The sequence below is a fragment of the Perognathus longimembris genome, chromosome 8 (assembly GCF_023159225.1).
Source record: "Perognathus longimembris pacificus isolate PPM17 chromosome 8, ASM2315922v1, whole genome shotgun sequence".
Lineage (NCBI taxonomy): Eukaryota > Metazoa > Chordata > Mammalia > Rodentia > Heteromyidae > Perognathus > Perognathus longimembris.
Genome location: NC_063168.1, coordinates 14,052,963 through 14,068,897, shown reverse-complemented (window position 1 = coordinate 14,068,897; position 15,935 = coordinate 14,052,963). Strand labels below are relative to the sequence as shown.

Genomic DNA, 15,935 nt, shown 5'->3' with positions numbered 1-15,935 from the left:
CTCTCCTCCAGGGCCATGTTGGGTTGGGTCCTACTCTGGCTGGACTGAGTTCAAATCCTAGGATGCTGCTTTGCTGTCTTAACCGCTCGTGCTGTGGTCCTTGGATACAGTCACATGTGGAGGAAGGCAGGCGCGTCACAACCTTGGATCAAGTTTGTGTTTTTTTGTGTTAAATTGGGTCTGAAGTACATGAGAACATCCAGGCAGAAGAAGAGCTAGATTAAAAGCTTGGAGGTAGAAAAGTGCAGGCCATAGTAAGTGGCTCTAAACACGTGTTTTGTTTGTTCATTCGTTTGGTATGATGTGTATGAGTGCTAGTACCTGGTTGTAAACTCAGGGCCTTGCACTTTGACCCAGCTTTTTTGCTCACCAGCAAGGCTCTACCACTTGTGCCATGCCTCCAGTTTGGCATTTTGCTGGTTGAGAGATAGTGTTGGCCTTTTCTGCCCTGGCTAGCTAGATTCTCAGATCTCAGCCCCATGAGTAGCTAGGATTACAGGTGTGAGCCATAGACACTGGGCTATACGTGTAATATTTTACTACTGTTGAGAATCTCTCTTGTTTTAGTGAGAGTAGCATTTAGGTTTAGGCCTTGGTAGCGATTAGCATCTTCCACCCTGAGAAAGTGTTATGCCCACTTGAAAGTTGGGCTTATGTAGCCTTCTTCAGGACAGAGACACTAACATGCTGAGCAAGGCCATTGTGGGGTATTAATGTAGACATGGGAAGAGTTGGAAGACCCTCTGGTGTCTTTAGAGGAATCAGAGGTAGGCTCCATGACCGTCTCCATGACTAGAGCAGGAAAAAACCCTGTGAGTCAGCAGAAGAGAGTCCATCTTCCATTTGGAAGAGGCGTGGAAGGCAGCGGGTGGGATGTGGGAGAGGAGGTGTGCCGCTCTGAGGTTGGAGTAATGGGGCCACCGAAGGAAGGCCTTCCAGGAGGAAGCCTGGAGCTCTCCTGTGTGCTGAGGCCAGGGTAGGGTTCGGTGAGTGTTGCTGTCAGTGGACCCTGGATTCTTTGTGGTCAGGAGTGGCACAGCCAGGAGCTTAGCTTGAGCTTCAGAACACTGTCTTGAGAGTACCTAATGTTAAATTCTAGAACTTTTTATCATTCCTCATTACAGGACAAATCCCGACAAACCAAGCTAATCCCACTATTTCCACATCTAAATGACACCTCTTCGATTGTCTATCAGATGAAGAAATAATACCCAAAATAGCCTTAGAGGAATCCCGTGTCCCCGTGTTTTATTTGGAAGGGAAGGTCACTGTATTTATGTGTCAGCCCTAAGGATTTGCCACTTCCGGCTGATAGCATTAGATCCTTTGCAAGTGTCCTATGTCATAATATGCCAGCACATTTAGAATTTTAAACTGTCACAGAAATAAACAGGTGCTTAGTGCTGCTAAAAATAACCATCCTGGGAAATGGAATAGGTTTGTGCCAAGGTAGGTACCTCTCTCCCCTGGGAGACATAAAGATGTTGAGGAGAAAACCTCCCTTTGCCCCCAGAAGCACCCAATGCAGTTGCCTCTTCTCAGAATCCCTTTCTGTGGTGGCAGCCTGTTTGAATCATCCCAGGTGAAGTGTCTTACAGCCGTGGCCCCCTGCCCCCAACTTGCACAGCTTTTTGGTCCAGATTTCAAAACAAATGGCAAGACTAGAGAAGGGGCCCCACTGTGGGTATATGCACAGGGGGTGGTTCCTACTTGGCCCTGATGAGATGTCCCCACCTCTGTCCTCACCCCAGGGCACCCCTGAATTAGCCCCAGAGGACCTCTGGGGTGATAAACATTGTGAGGAATGGTGAGAGAGTGCTTTGCCTCAGCAACCTGACCAGACTCAGGGAGCCCAGGCATTCCAGTACCATTAATCCTCCTCCTCCTCCTCCTCTTCCTCCTCCTCCTGTGAAGAGAATCAGTACATCCTCCATGCCCCGCTGCACTTCCTGAGCAGTGAAAGATGGTGGCTGTCAACGGGTAAAGGATGATGGGTGGCAAGTGAGGTAAACATAGCTTGTTACTACCAGATTCGATTACCAGGCACTGCTCAAAGACAAATGGCTGGGGCCTCTGCCTCTTGAGGGCAGGGGCAGTCTTAGTCACTGGGAACAGGGTCTTGTGACGAGGAATTACAAATGTTGTGGAATATTCTCATCAACCCAAGTACCCAACATTAAGACACAGGACTAATTGTGTTAGTTCACGTTTCCTTTTTTAAAAAAAAATTATTATCTTTAATTGTACAAAGGGATTTATTTATTTTTTTTTAATTTTTTTTTTTTTTTGCCAATCCTGGGGCTTGAATTCCGGGCCTGAGCACTGTCCCTGGCTTCTTTTTGCTCAATGCTAGCACTCTACTTCTTGAGCCACAGTGCCACTTCTGGCCTTTTCTGTATATGTGGTGCTGAGGAATCAAACCCAGGGCTTCATGTATACGAGGCAAGCACTCTTGCCACTAAGCCATATTCTCAGCCCAGGTTTCCTTTATTGGTAGTTTTGATTTAGGGGCTCTTGTTTGACACTGAAAATAACCCAAACTGCACAAAAGCCAAATATTCAGAAGACACAATAATATTCAAAAGCACAATAATATTCAAAAATATTTTATGGTAATAAAAGTTAGAATAGTAGTTTCCTTGCAAGTAAAGGAATATTGACCAAGTGAGGACATGTGAAAACCTTCTAGAAAGAGTTCTAAAATTCTGCATGTCTTGATATGACAGTGGACACACAAATGTGTATATATACATATGAATATATTCATCATATGTATTTTATATGTATTTATATATATTTTATAAGTGGCACGTTTAAGATCTGTGTACTTTGGAGATATCAGTCTTAATAAACACAGAAAAAATGTGTATAAAAGAGATGTCTGAACAGAAACACTCCAGCAACATTCGAATAACTTATCTTTTGCTATACCTAAAATTTGCTGTTCCCTGGTCCTAAAAACCTGACTTGATCAAGTCCAGACATTTAAAACATAACTACCTATAGAGAAATAAAATAATGACATCTCTTCCTATTTTGACAGTCCAGGGGAAAATTTGGAAATTTCAAAGTCAATCATTGCTCAACTAATGAATGAGATTTCTCAGACATTGCAGTCCAGCAGACTTTGCTGTGATTTGCTGCTCTGCCACACTCTAGCATTGAAAACAGTTGCCGCTGAGACTCAGTTTATTCATCTGTGAATTGGGTAACATACTCCTAAGAGTGTCCGTTCATCAGCAGAGTCTCCATAAAGTCCTTGGTCTGGTGCCTACTTTGTAGCAAGTGACCTATAATGTTAAAGATGCTGTTGACTGTCATTGTTGCCATCACTAAATTGTGATGCGTTTTCAGGAACTCCACAGGCAGGTCGTCATCAGTGGAGAGCATTGTACCTCCACAATTGCTCCAACAAACAGTTCCCACACGACCCAGCTTTTCATACAGTTGGGCAGGCTCCAGGGCACAGAGGCCCCCTCTGGCTTGGCAGGCTGTTTGGCTTGAGCCTCTGCTGGTCCTCAGTGCAAACAAGAAGCATGGTTGAGTTGGCCAACAGTGTACCCACGTTGAAGCAGCTGTGGTGAACATCTGGCTCTGATTATCTGGTTGGGAATGGCTGGGGGGTGGGGGCACCATGATTTATAGATTGCTCCTTTGGCTGTAAATCCCATCTGTAATTGTGACTTCTCTGTCCCTAATTGTTTGCAGAGAAGAGAGAAGCTCAATGGCTTACAATCCCTGGCAGAACCCTGGGCTGCTTGGGAGGGGGGGTTGCTAGGACACCACTGTCTTTGTTTTGGTCCCTGCTCAGCAGTGTTTTTAAGGCCCTGTATACATTTCTCTGTATTGTTAATGTAATTTGTTCAGGCAGTGAACGGCCAAGTTCAGCTGAAGGAATCTGATACTCATAACAGAAACACCAGAGGCCAGGTTTTTGTGGTCAAATTAGGGTTTTGAGGCCTTGGAAGAGAATGAAATGTTGAGCTATGAGAAGGGGACAAAATTCTCTCTCTCTCTCTCTCTCTCTCTCTCTCTCTCTCTCTCTCTCTCTCTCCCCCCCCCCCACTGGCCTGGGTTCAGCTTTCTCAAGGAGCTTGGCTTTGGGGGTCACCAAGTCCACCACATTCAGAGCTGTGTTAGATGGGGAACGTGGCTGCCCTTTTTCCCTGAGAAAAGGAATGCAGACTTGGTTGAAAATGGATGAAAGGGGCTCCTAGTGTATAGGTCTGCCAGCCTGGCCTTTCCTGTGCCCTTCTTCCAGGCACTTTATCTGCCTCTTCTCTATTCGCTGAATGACCCGACTGGTACGGAAATAATAGTTGGGATCTGTCAGGAATGCCATTTGCCCATTTCCATTGTCTGTGAAAACCAGAAAACCTGGACCATCTGCAAACCCTATGGATCCAAATGACTCCAGTGAACTGCTAGTGTTGCTACATTAGCTCAGTTCAGACTGCCTTTTTCCATTTGTCTCAGAAAGTAAAATAATATCAAACAAACACAGCAACCCACAAGCATTCTCCATGCTCTCTTTTGCTCCTAGAGTGTCTATAAGTTGTGAAACTTATCAGGCCAGCTTGAGCCAGCCTCCCTCCCAGCCCGCCCACCTGGTGCACATGCACCCGCCCATCCACATAACAACTACTGCGCATCCTCTGGGGGTACCGAGCAGAATGTGATCAGGTCCTGCCCTCTAGAGCTTAAAACGCATGGGACCAAACAGGAAAAAATGAGCCCTTATAATCATGTCCTGAGTGGCAGATGAGGCAGAATCAAAGCTACCTAACTATCTGAGGCTGGAGCAGGGAAAAGCCTCCGGGAGGATGTTTGAGCTGAGCCCTGCCGGAACTCCCAGGTGAGAGTTTGTTCTGCTAATAGCCACATCTAGCTAGCCTTTCCTTCCCTCTGTATGCGTGCTGGGGGCCCCCAGGGTAGGGGGCAAGTTGTCATCTTCTTAATGATCCTCTATGCCTAGAACCTGGTGATTTCACCAGAAGCATTCAGAGGCAAGTCTCCTTCAATTGAGAAGATGAATCCCCTGTGGGTTCAATACAACACTTCTTCGAGACACCTCCCACCTCGCCAGCCAATAACTTCCTAATTCTCAGCCTTGCAAACATGAAGGAGATAAGGTTGAAGCCTGACATTCACCTGGAGCAATCTAAAAGCCTTACCTGGCTGCATTAGCATAATGTGATCTTCAGGTAGTAGTTCACTTCTAAGGCCCAGTGAAGGTTCTGCACACCATTTAAAGTGAAGTAAGCTGGGCACCAGTGGCTCATGCCTATAATAACTACTCATGAGGTTGAGATGTAAAGATTGTAGTTCAAAGCTGGTTCGGGCAGGAAAGTCTATGAGCCTCCTCTCTGCAATAAACCAGTCAAAAGCCAGAAGTGGTGATATGGCTAAAGTGGTAGAGCATCAGTTTTGATTGAAAAAGTGAAGTGATAGTGCTCAGGCCCTGGGTTCAAATTCCAGTACCAGCACAATGAACGAATGAATGAATGAGTTCAGTAGAAGGACCAAAGGAAGGAAAACACAAGCTGTTCACCTTTGTCACTACCGGTGTCAGGGCTTCTGAGCAGTGAAGCCTGCGTCCCATATTGTTCCATCAGCACCGTGCTTCTCAGCCACCAGACTCAGATGTTCTGCTACAGACCGTTCTGCCCCAGAGAACTTGTCAGTGATCCCAGGATGCTGCAGAGGCTCCTTTTCTTTTTTGCAAGAGTTTCTCAATGCCCCTACTCTACCAAATGTCAGGTTTCTTGACCCTGATTTACTTCTACACCTTTTCCCCAGTGGGTCCTATATTTGCTTTAGATTAGAACCTAGCCACCTGTACTAAAATACTAATTTTTCTTGTTTGTCTCCCCTATTAGACCACTAATTCCTTAGGACTAGAAATGGTGTCCTTCCTCCTTTCCCCATTCTTAGAAGAGTACCCAAGAGGTATTCATTGTGTATCCATGGATTACATTTTTCTTGTTTGTCTTTTTAGCTCATAAGAAATTTGATTTCAAACTACTAATGTTAACCTAAGCTTTTTTTTTGCCAGTCCTGGGGCTTAAACTCAGACTCTGAGCATCGTCCCTGGCTTCTTTTTGCTCCAGGCTAACACTCTACCTCTTGAGCCACAGTGCCACTTCCTGCCCTTTCTGTGTATGTGGTGCTAAGGAATCAAACCCAGGGCTTCATGCATGCTAGGCAAGCACTCTACCGCTAAGCCACATCCCCAGCCTTCTAAAATGTGTCTTTCACATTTTCTAACTTCTAATGGCTTCAAACCAACAGCGGGGACACTGGGGTTTATGCAGAATTTACTTACCCGACTTAGGAAAATGAGTTGCTTTTTATAAAGCATGGACATCTACAGATTAAGTGACACTGACCATGCAGACAAAGGTTGTGGGTGAATAGTCATTTCAAAGGGTACCCTGTGACGGGGACAGAAGCGTGGCATAAGATGCTTCCCAAAAGAATAAAACATATTCTATCCTTTCTGTTTTAAAAAAGGAACAGGGTCAGAGAAATGTATATGCAAACAACTATGAGATGGCAAAAATTAAGGCTCAAGAATACAGATGTTGATGAGAATGTAGGTTAGTAAATGATACTTAAATGAATGTACTTTAGAGGATTATTTGGCAGTATCCTAGGCAAATGGAATATGCATGTGTCTTTGGATCCGGCACACAAAGCACAGGGTAATAAAGAATAATGCTTGTTGCTCTGTTTTTGGAAGCTTAAACTGGGGACCTCATATGTGCTCGCTAATATAATAATTGTACACATGTAGCCATATACTAGAATACCTGGAATTAACCAGGTTTACATGTATTAACATATTAGTTCTGTGCACTATAGGCATGTTCATCCAGTAAAACTCTGTACATTTAATGGTGGCTAGTAAAAGCAAGTTGCTAAAGAATACCCAAAAGGTGGTGCCATTCATATGAATGTTTTAAAACTCAAGAGGCTGGAGGGTGTGGCTAAGTAGTAGAGTACTTGCCTAACATGTGCCCTGCACTAAAACCCCAGAACAAAACATAACCAGACACCCAGGAGAATGATAATTGCATTTCGTTACATGAGAATCTTGCATGTTGAGGAGATCCTCTGGCTGAGGCATTGAGGGTCAGGTATTACAGGGGCGATTTACAACTGACCTTCAGGTGCTTCAACAAAATGTTAATATGTGTGGCCATGTATTCTAGGGGAGGGAGGTGAACAGAAACCAAATTGTGCACATATTAATGAAGGTAAGTCTGATTAAAGATCAGAATTGTACTTTTCCTACAGCTTTCCTGAAAACTTGAGTTTTTCTTTTCAAAATATAAACTTGGAGAAGTCAGTGAAATGAGACTGTAAGTTGTTTATGATAATACATATGTATTAGAAACTTAGAAACTTATGACTTAGAAACGTGGAGATGTAACGCACAGGTTACTTCTTAGAAGGTGTAGAAAAATGGCTGGCTGGTGTAGATACAGTATTCGTAATATTTTAAGACAGTGTTTAAAGAAAGAAGCAGGGTTAGAGAAGTACAAAATAAAACAACAAAGGGAGAGAAGAATCTAGATGTTGGGGAGAATGTAAGAATGATTTGGCAATACCACCCCTCACCCCAAAAGGAGCTATAAGACCAATATGGGGAAATCTATTCAGTCTGAATAATGATACATTAATATTCTAATTGTGTCCACTTTTAAAAAAAATAAGTGTTTTTAGAAATAGACATTAGTCTATATCTGTAACAAATAATAATTTTTTAAGCTATGAGGAAATAGGTAAGTGATATTTGCCTTTATTTTTAAGGTAAAAATTACCATTAAAAAATGCTTTGAACCAGAGTGCTGGTGGATCTAGGTTCAAAGCCAGCCCAGACAAGAAAGTCTAAGAGATTTCATTTCTAGTTGCCTAGCAAAATGTCACACTGGAGGCATGACTTAAGTTGTAGAGAACTAGCTAAATAAGCACAGAGCCCTGTGCTCAAAGACCCCCCCCCCTCTCTCTCTCTGCTCTTTACCAGTCCTACAGCTTGGACTCAGGGCCTGAGCACTGCCCCTGGCTTCTCTTTGCTCATGGCTAGCACTCTACCCCTTAAGCCACAGCACCACTTCCAGCTTTTTCTGTTTATGTGGTGCTGAGGAATTGAATGAATCCTGGGCTTCATGCATGCTAGGCAAGCACTCTACCATTAAGCCACATTCCCAGCACAAGACCCTGTCTTTCAGAAGATGTAGCTCAGTAGAAAAGTAATTGCCTAGTATTGGATAAAATAAGTACCTATATGCTTATCTCATCACTAGCTACTAGGAAGCTAACATCTGAGGATCACAGTTCAAAGCCAGCCTTGGCAGAAAAGTCCCTGTGAGACTCTTATTTCCACTTAATGACTCAAAAACCCCAAGTGGAGCTGTGGCTCAAAATGGTAGAGCACTAGCCTTGAGCAGAATAGCTGAGGGACAGTGCGCAGGCCCTGAATTCAAGCCTCACAACTGACAATGAATGAATGAATGAATGAATGAATTAAACAAACAAATAAATAAATATTGTGGAACACTGCATTCTTTCCAATAGGCACCAATCAGGAGTTTCCACGGAGAATGCCATAGCTATAGAGGGTCCCAGATGCAAGGAGACCATCTGTTTTAGGCCTGGCCTCCACATACAACCACTCATCCAAATTGTGGCAAAAGGGCAAGCATGGCATGCCCAGGCCTTGAGCTGACTAGGTCCAAGCCTAGCTGAGCACGTCTTGTTTCTCAAGGAATGAAGCCTGAAGCCTGGCATCTGCTGTGGTTTGGTCTCTGCTCTGGTTTGCACCAAGTCCAGCTTTTAGAGTGGAGCTGGCCAAGAAGAGGCAGGATGTCACAGCTCAGCTAAAGATCAGGGAGCTTAAATCCCAAGGACTGAGTCAGACTGGAAATCAGGATACCTAAGCAAAACTCAGTTGTAGAAACACACAAATCTGTAAATCTCTAGTGGGATATAGCATAAGAACTAAAAGAAGTGCATCCCAAGGGCTGGGAGGGTGGCTAGAAGAAGTGTATCCCTCCCACCAAGAAAAAAAAACAAAACAAAAACAACCCAAAGTATTTTCATTAACCACATTGTTGATGATGGTGTTAGTGTTGTTATTCTGAGCTGTTGTGTATATACTTTGGAGTAAATATGTAATTACAATGGTGTTATAGAAAACAAGGATTTTTCATAGTGGGAGAAAGAACTGTAGGAAGCTCACAGGCTAAAGAAAAGATCTTGCCGTCCTGAATTCATACCAGAAGGATTCCATTTACATGTTTATGTATATATGTATGTATGTGTGTGTGTATTTATGAGAAAATACATTTTCTAGCTCTCTCTACTGCAGACGCCTAGAACCAATGGTCATCTCAGTCATGCTGACTAACTCCAGTGCTCCAAATTCTACTTCACACTTTAACACAAAGCAAAACCAAACCATACAGGGCTCTTTGGAGAAATAGCCCATGTCATGTATAAGAGGAGCCGGGAATATATTGTTATATAAGAAATTTGAGGAGTCCGCTAAGACCACTAGGGACTTGGATTTGCTTTTATGGACAACAGGTTTTAGGGTTACTGGTCAAAAAGAGATAAACCCACAAGTTCACCGTGACACTAAAAATGACAACCAGATAAATAACAACTCTAGTTTCATCTGGAGGATAACAAGCTAATGATTGTTTTCAACCTAGTAAGTAAAGAGCAAGAATCATATTTATCTTCACTGTGTGCTATCTGCTTCTTACCACTAATTAAGGAACATTTTTCTTTACAGAGAAAAGCCAACTAAAACAAATGGGGAAAAAAATCCTGATCCCTCCCCGCTAAGTAAAATTAAATAACATTGGACCTAAATTTGCTCAAGCCAAGAGATCTAATTATTATGTTATTAAAAATACATGGTTCAGGGCTGGGAATGTGGTTTAGTGGTAGAGTGCTTGCCTAGCATGCAGGAAGCCCTGAGTTCGATTCCTCAGCACCAGATAAACAGAAACAGCTGTAAGTGGTACTGTGGCTCAAGTAGAGTGCTAGCCTTGAGCAAAAAAGGAAGCCAAGGACAGTGCTTAGGCCCCAGAACTGGCAAAAAAAAAAAAAAAGCATGGTTCAGAGGAACATGTTAAATGGCACCAGAAATATATGATTAGCAGAATGAAGATTATTTAAACAACAACAAAACTAGGACCAATTGGCTGATTTACAGTGCCAGAGAAGGGAAGGAGACAGAGAAGAAGAAAGGAGAAAGAGGAATTCCCTCAACATTAAAACATTGAAAAGGTTGGGCACTGTTGGCTCACACCTGTACCTAGCAATTCAGGACGCCAAGACCTAAGAATCACAGTTTGAAGCCAGCCAGGGAAAGAAAGTCCATGAGACTCCTTTCTCTAATTAATCATCAAAACTCCAGAAGTGGAGCTGAGCTCAGGAGGCCCTGAGTTCAAACCACAGTACCATCAAGAGTTGAGGAAGAAACTATAGAGGAAAATAATTTATAAGAATCAGAGAAATATAAAAGGTACGAACAGGTGTTTTCTTATATTAGATGATTGTTAATTAAAAATCATTTTCTAGACTTTCATCTCTATTTTCTGGAGCTGTACATAGGAAACATGATCAATGAAACAAGAGGCTGCTTGGCATCTGTTTAAGAAATAGTTTGGGGCTTAGGAGTAGTGAGCAGAGTAACAGTCCACGGCACAGAGTGGCCAGGGGCTAGGAATGATGGCGCACGGGGGTGGCTTAACCAGGGTCTTTGAATTATTATTGTATGTTTTATATGTTGGAAAATGTCTCGAAACGAAACCTTTTAAACATTCTCTTTGGATTCACTCGGAAGGATTTGGGAAGGTGATGTGCGTGGTAATGGAGTGTCAGAACAGGTGTCTGGCTGACTTCCCTGTGGAGAGACCCCCTGGAGAGGGCTGAACCCCCTGAGGGCTGCTGCCAGAGTGGATTCATGGGAGGTGTTTCACTAGGTCACAGTGGAATTCGGTGAGCTTTGGATGAGAAAGGACAAAGGATACTAGACCTGTTTAAACATGAACAAAAGCCATATATAGGAAGACATGTGACTTGCTGCTGTGTGGCACCTCGGGTCCACTCTAGGCACCTCCGTGAGACACGTTCTGTTCTTTAGTCCTCTTTTATATGTGAGCAAACTGAGGCAGAGTAGATTACTTGTCCAAGCTTACTCTTGAGTCAAGGTTATCTGAAGAACCTAGGCTTAACCATTTAGCTATGCTGTTCCTTTTGGGGGGGGAGCAGGTGTCCTGGGGCTTGAATTCAAGGCCTAGGTACTGTCCCTGAGCCTTTTGCTCAAGGCTAGTGCTCTAGCACTTTGAGCCACAGCTCCATCTCTGGATTTTTGGTAGTTAATTGGAAATAAGAACTTTTCTGCCCAAGCTGGCTTTGAACCTTGATCCTTAGATCTCAGCCTCCCAAGTAGCTAGAATTTCAGGCATGATCCAGCACAACTAACTCTGTTGCTATTCTCATGTGTCCCTGGCATACTTAGGTAGAAAACTAGGACTTATAAAATAGTCCCGTCTAAACTCCTCTTCTCCTTTAGTCCCCATTCTCAAGATCCTACCTAGTTCATGTCCCTTATTCACTACTCAGTCCCAGTCTTGTTGACCTTAAAACTGTGCCCAACCCCAGAAGGCTCGCCCTCCGAGGACACAGTCCATGAGCTTCAAGCTTGGCTCATGGTAGCTGCACCTTGGTTACTTCAAATTAAAACAAAAAAATCTCCTAATGCTCTACTTTCTTCATGCCCTGTTGAAAGACCATCAGAGCATCCTCGCTGGCCATGAAATGAGCACAGAGTCTTGTTTCTAAGGCCCAAGTATGTAGGTTGGCACCTGGTTCAGATACCCATTTGGCCACTTTCTTACCTAAAGACAAATCAGATTTGTCCCAGAATTACTTGAATCCCAGAGTAGGTGCTTAGAAAAATTTCACTCTTATCCCATTTTCTGTTGTCCTAACCTTAGGACTCTACAGAAACCTGCTTACTAACCTCCTTTTGTTCTCCTCATGTCTGCATCCTTTTATACATTCAGCTGTTTCCACTGTGTTGATATCTACTGACAAACCCACTCACAAAGACTCACCTAAGAGCCTTGGACTCACCTCACGCCATGATCATCTGGCTTGAGCTGTTATCCTGTAAACTTCTAGAATGTTTCCTTCTGGATTCCACTTTCAGGCTCAAATTTCAGGACATTTTTTTGTTGGGTTTTACCAAGTAAAGATATTACAAACATTGACCCTATTGAATAAAAGAAAAAAATGAACAAGAAAAAAGTTTTAGCAACAATAACAAAAAGAGGACATTAACCCCAGAGCAAAAGACAGTCCTTCAAATAATACAGATTTGTAGTTTCAGTAAAAACTTTCCCTTATCTCTACTATTTTGACAGGTATCATGAGAGGTGGCACATTGTTGAAAACATATATATCTTGTCATCCTGTTTCCAAGCTCTTTGCTTTCTGGGAATTTCTCTTTATGGAGAAATTTCTCAGTAAATATTTGATTGGCTTTAAATCAGTCATAAACATTTTTGTGGTATTCTGGTATTTGTTTTTCCCTCAACAAATAAGTACCAAGCAGCTCCTGGCAGTCTGGCAGTATCTTGGGGATGGAGCTGTAGAAATGCTAAGGTCTCACACTGGCGAAGAGTAGGGCAGCCGCCTTGAGCACAGACCTTGCAAGAGAGAACAGAGCCCCCTTCAGAGTATACAGCCTGACTTGAACCCCAGAGGCATTCAGAGTACTAGAGAGGAAGCATGGAAGATAATGTTGAGAGAAGAGGGTTAAGGGAGGTGACATCTCTCTAAGAGATTAGAGACCTTGGAGGTAGAGTGCTTGTCTAGGAAGACCGAGGTCCTGGGGTTCAATCCCCAGTACTGCCAAAAATGAAAGAGAGGTGGGAGACAGAAAAAGAGGGAGGTGGGTATGTGTATGTGGCTTGACATTTCACCCCTGCTGGAAGGAAACAGGTACAGAGGGAGTATCTGCTGCTTTTACCTGAGCTATGGAAAGAGAAAGAGGGAGAAGCATGCTTATCTTTTTTATTTTTGTCAGTCATGGGGCTTGAACTCAGGGCCTGGGCACTGTCCCTGAGCTCTTCTGCCACCACTTTGAGCCACATTTCCACTTCTGGCTAGTTAGAGATAAGAGTCTTAATGGACTTTCCTGCTGGCTTGGAACTGTGATCCTCAGCTTGCAGCCTTCCTGGGTAGCTCACGCCAGCAGCACCCAGTTGTTTTGCTTTTTTTTTTTTTTGCCAGTCCTGGGGCTTGAACTCAGGGCCTGAGCACTGTCCCTGGCTTCCTTTTGCTCAAGGCTAGCACTCTACCATTTCAGCCACAGCACCACTTCCGGCTTTTTCTGTTTATGTGGTACTAAGGAATCAAACCCAGGCTTCATGCATGCTAGACAAGCACTCTACCGCTAAGCCACATTCCCAGCCCTTCTTTCCCCTTTTTTAAATATCACTTTTTAAATATCTTCATCCTGAGGTACACCAATGCCCTGCTTAATTCACTTATTTTTTTTTTTTGTCATTTTCTCCAGTTGACTTACCCAAGAGTTTTCCTGTTTTTAGAAATTAGAGTTTTTCAGGCATGTTACTCTCCAATAGTAATGTATGCATGTAAGCTTTTTAGAAATTTTATTATTACCTCGAGTAGATTCCCAGATTGAGGCTCATTGTATAAAAGAATAGGAACATTTTAAAGCTCTTTGTCCTATGATTAGATCTTTTTGAAAGGGGATGAATGAGTCCATACCCAGGACAAGTTGGGATACCCATTTCTCATTTTTGCCTACATGGCACTATCAGTTTTGTGGGTTCCATTTTATTGAGAACAACTCGTATGTTTATAAGACTTGAAAAAAAATTAAGGTAATAGTTTCAAATCACTTCTTCCTCAGCCCACACTACATGCAGCATTGCCAGAGGGAAAGCCTGAGGGATGCTTGGATATCACCTTTTAATTTGCTGTTGGTTTTCATAAAGGAACAAATGTCGAAAGCTTTCCAAAATGTAGTCTAAGCTTGGACGCTTCCCTTGACTTTTGAAATCTTCGTTCCCTCAGGATTAATAGACTATTTAGAAGGAAAGAACTTAGTAATGTTCCCGGAAACATTACAGGATACGCTGAAAATCCATTGTAACATCTGTGGGAATGTTGCATATGGATGAGGTTGCTAAGTCAGCCAGAAGGGGCACCCCCTTGTCCCCAGGGGAAGACAAGTCTGTTAGGATGGGTCTGTCATGTGCCCTGGGCTGCTGGTTTGTTTCTGGGTCTTAACCCAGACTCCCAAGCATGTCTTGTCTGTCTGACACTGCCTCCTCGCTCCTTTGTTGGTATTCTTTGGGTTGGAACTTGGCTTTTCTGCTTACACATGGCTCCAGGAGACCTGAGAACCCTCCCATCTGAGAGTAATTAATCACTGGCTGAGATCACAGGGTTATCTGGGCCAACAATTTGTTGTCTGGCCTCTGCCTGAACACCTGCAGTGATGGGGCAGCCTAGAACATATCAGATTCCTCCTTGTCCACGTGACACCCTTCCACTGCTCAGCCCTCCGTGCAGAAGGCCTCTGGCAACACAGTTCTGAGTATCTTCAGCCTGTGGCTCCACACTAGCCGGAAGGGTGTGCCCAAGATCAGAGCTCCACTCTGAACTCGTGCAACCTATCAGCCATGGAAACAGGTGCCTGGGTTGCAGAATTCACTCACCAGAGCTCGCTGTTGGTTCAGCTATCTTACTCTTCCACTTACCCCAAACCCAGGAATGTTCATGGATGTGGGACTATCATGTCTGGTAACCTTTGTCTTTTGATGAGCTTTTCCCATTTTCCCAGAGCAATGTAGAAGTTAAGAGGTGTAGACTCTAGCCAGAGAAGGTTCAGATCATACCCCCAACCTAGACAGAGAGCTTCCCTATGTCTTTCCTCATCTATAAAATGAAACTCTTAACAGTTCACATCTCGGAATTTAGTGCATTCCTACTAGCAAAGTACTTAGAACCATGCCTGCCATGTTTTGATTCCTTAGGATCTTTATTGTGTTCCCTCTGAATCTAGTCAGCAACAAAACAATCTCCTGCCCCACCAACTATCATGGCAGTTCGGTAAGGGTGGACAGCAGACCTGTACAAGCTGAAGAAGAAGTAAGTTCATCATGCCTCCTCCTGCTTGCCTCTGCTTGCTTTTGTCGTTAGTTTCTGGGGGATTTTTTTTTCCTTCATGGATGTTTGTTTTTGTGATTGATCCATTCATCTATCCAGTCATTCATTCATTCATTCATTCATTGTGATGTGGGGGAAGGAACTCAGGGTCGTGTGCATGTTGGGCAAGTACTGTACCACTGAGCTACATCCTCAGCCTATGAATGTTACTATTTTAAATCTACACTCAGCCTGGACTGTAATTTGTATCAGTCCTCACTGTGTATTTCTTCTTTAATCTGATCTCACCTCTGAGATTCTGCCTTCACATTTTACTCAGTCATCCAACACTAATTGTACACCTCTGTGGGCCCACAGCTGGGCATGAGTTTGCTGGTGTGTTTGACATTCTGGGGAAATGGGCAAAGGGGTTATCATGATGTACCCATGCTTAATGATGCCTCTTTCCCCTTCACCTGGCTGGAGAAAACCGCCACAGAATTAAAAGAGGATAGGCTAAGAGAACAAGACAAATTGTTGTTGTTCTATCCCATCCTGAAGCATCAACGTCCTTTTGTGTCTCTAAAGGACTGAATTGAGATTTTAAAAACAGCATAAAACTCACTCTTGGGGCATTACTACCATCATCATCATGGTTATAGAATAATTCTATCCACCCCTAAATTTCTCTGAGCATCCACCATGTAGCCAGCACTTCTCCTATAGCCAAT

General features: G+C 43.4%; 1 protein-coding gene across 1 annotated transcript in view; it reads left to right on the top strand.

The window, feature by feature from the left end:
• The window catches only part of Tcf7l1 (transcription factor 7 like 1), a 153,612-nt gene that overhangs the window by 71,793 nt on the left and 65,884 nt on the right, over positions 1 to 15,935 (top strand). The gene's annotated exons all lie outside the window — the stretch shown is intronic.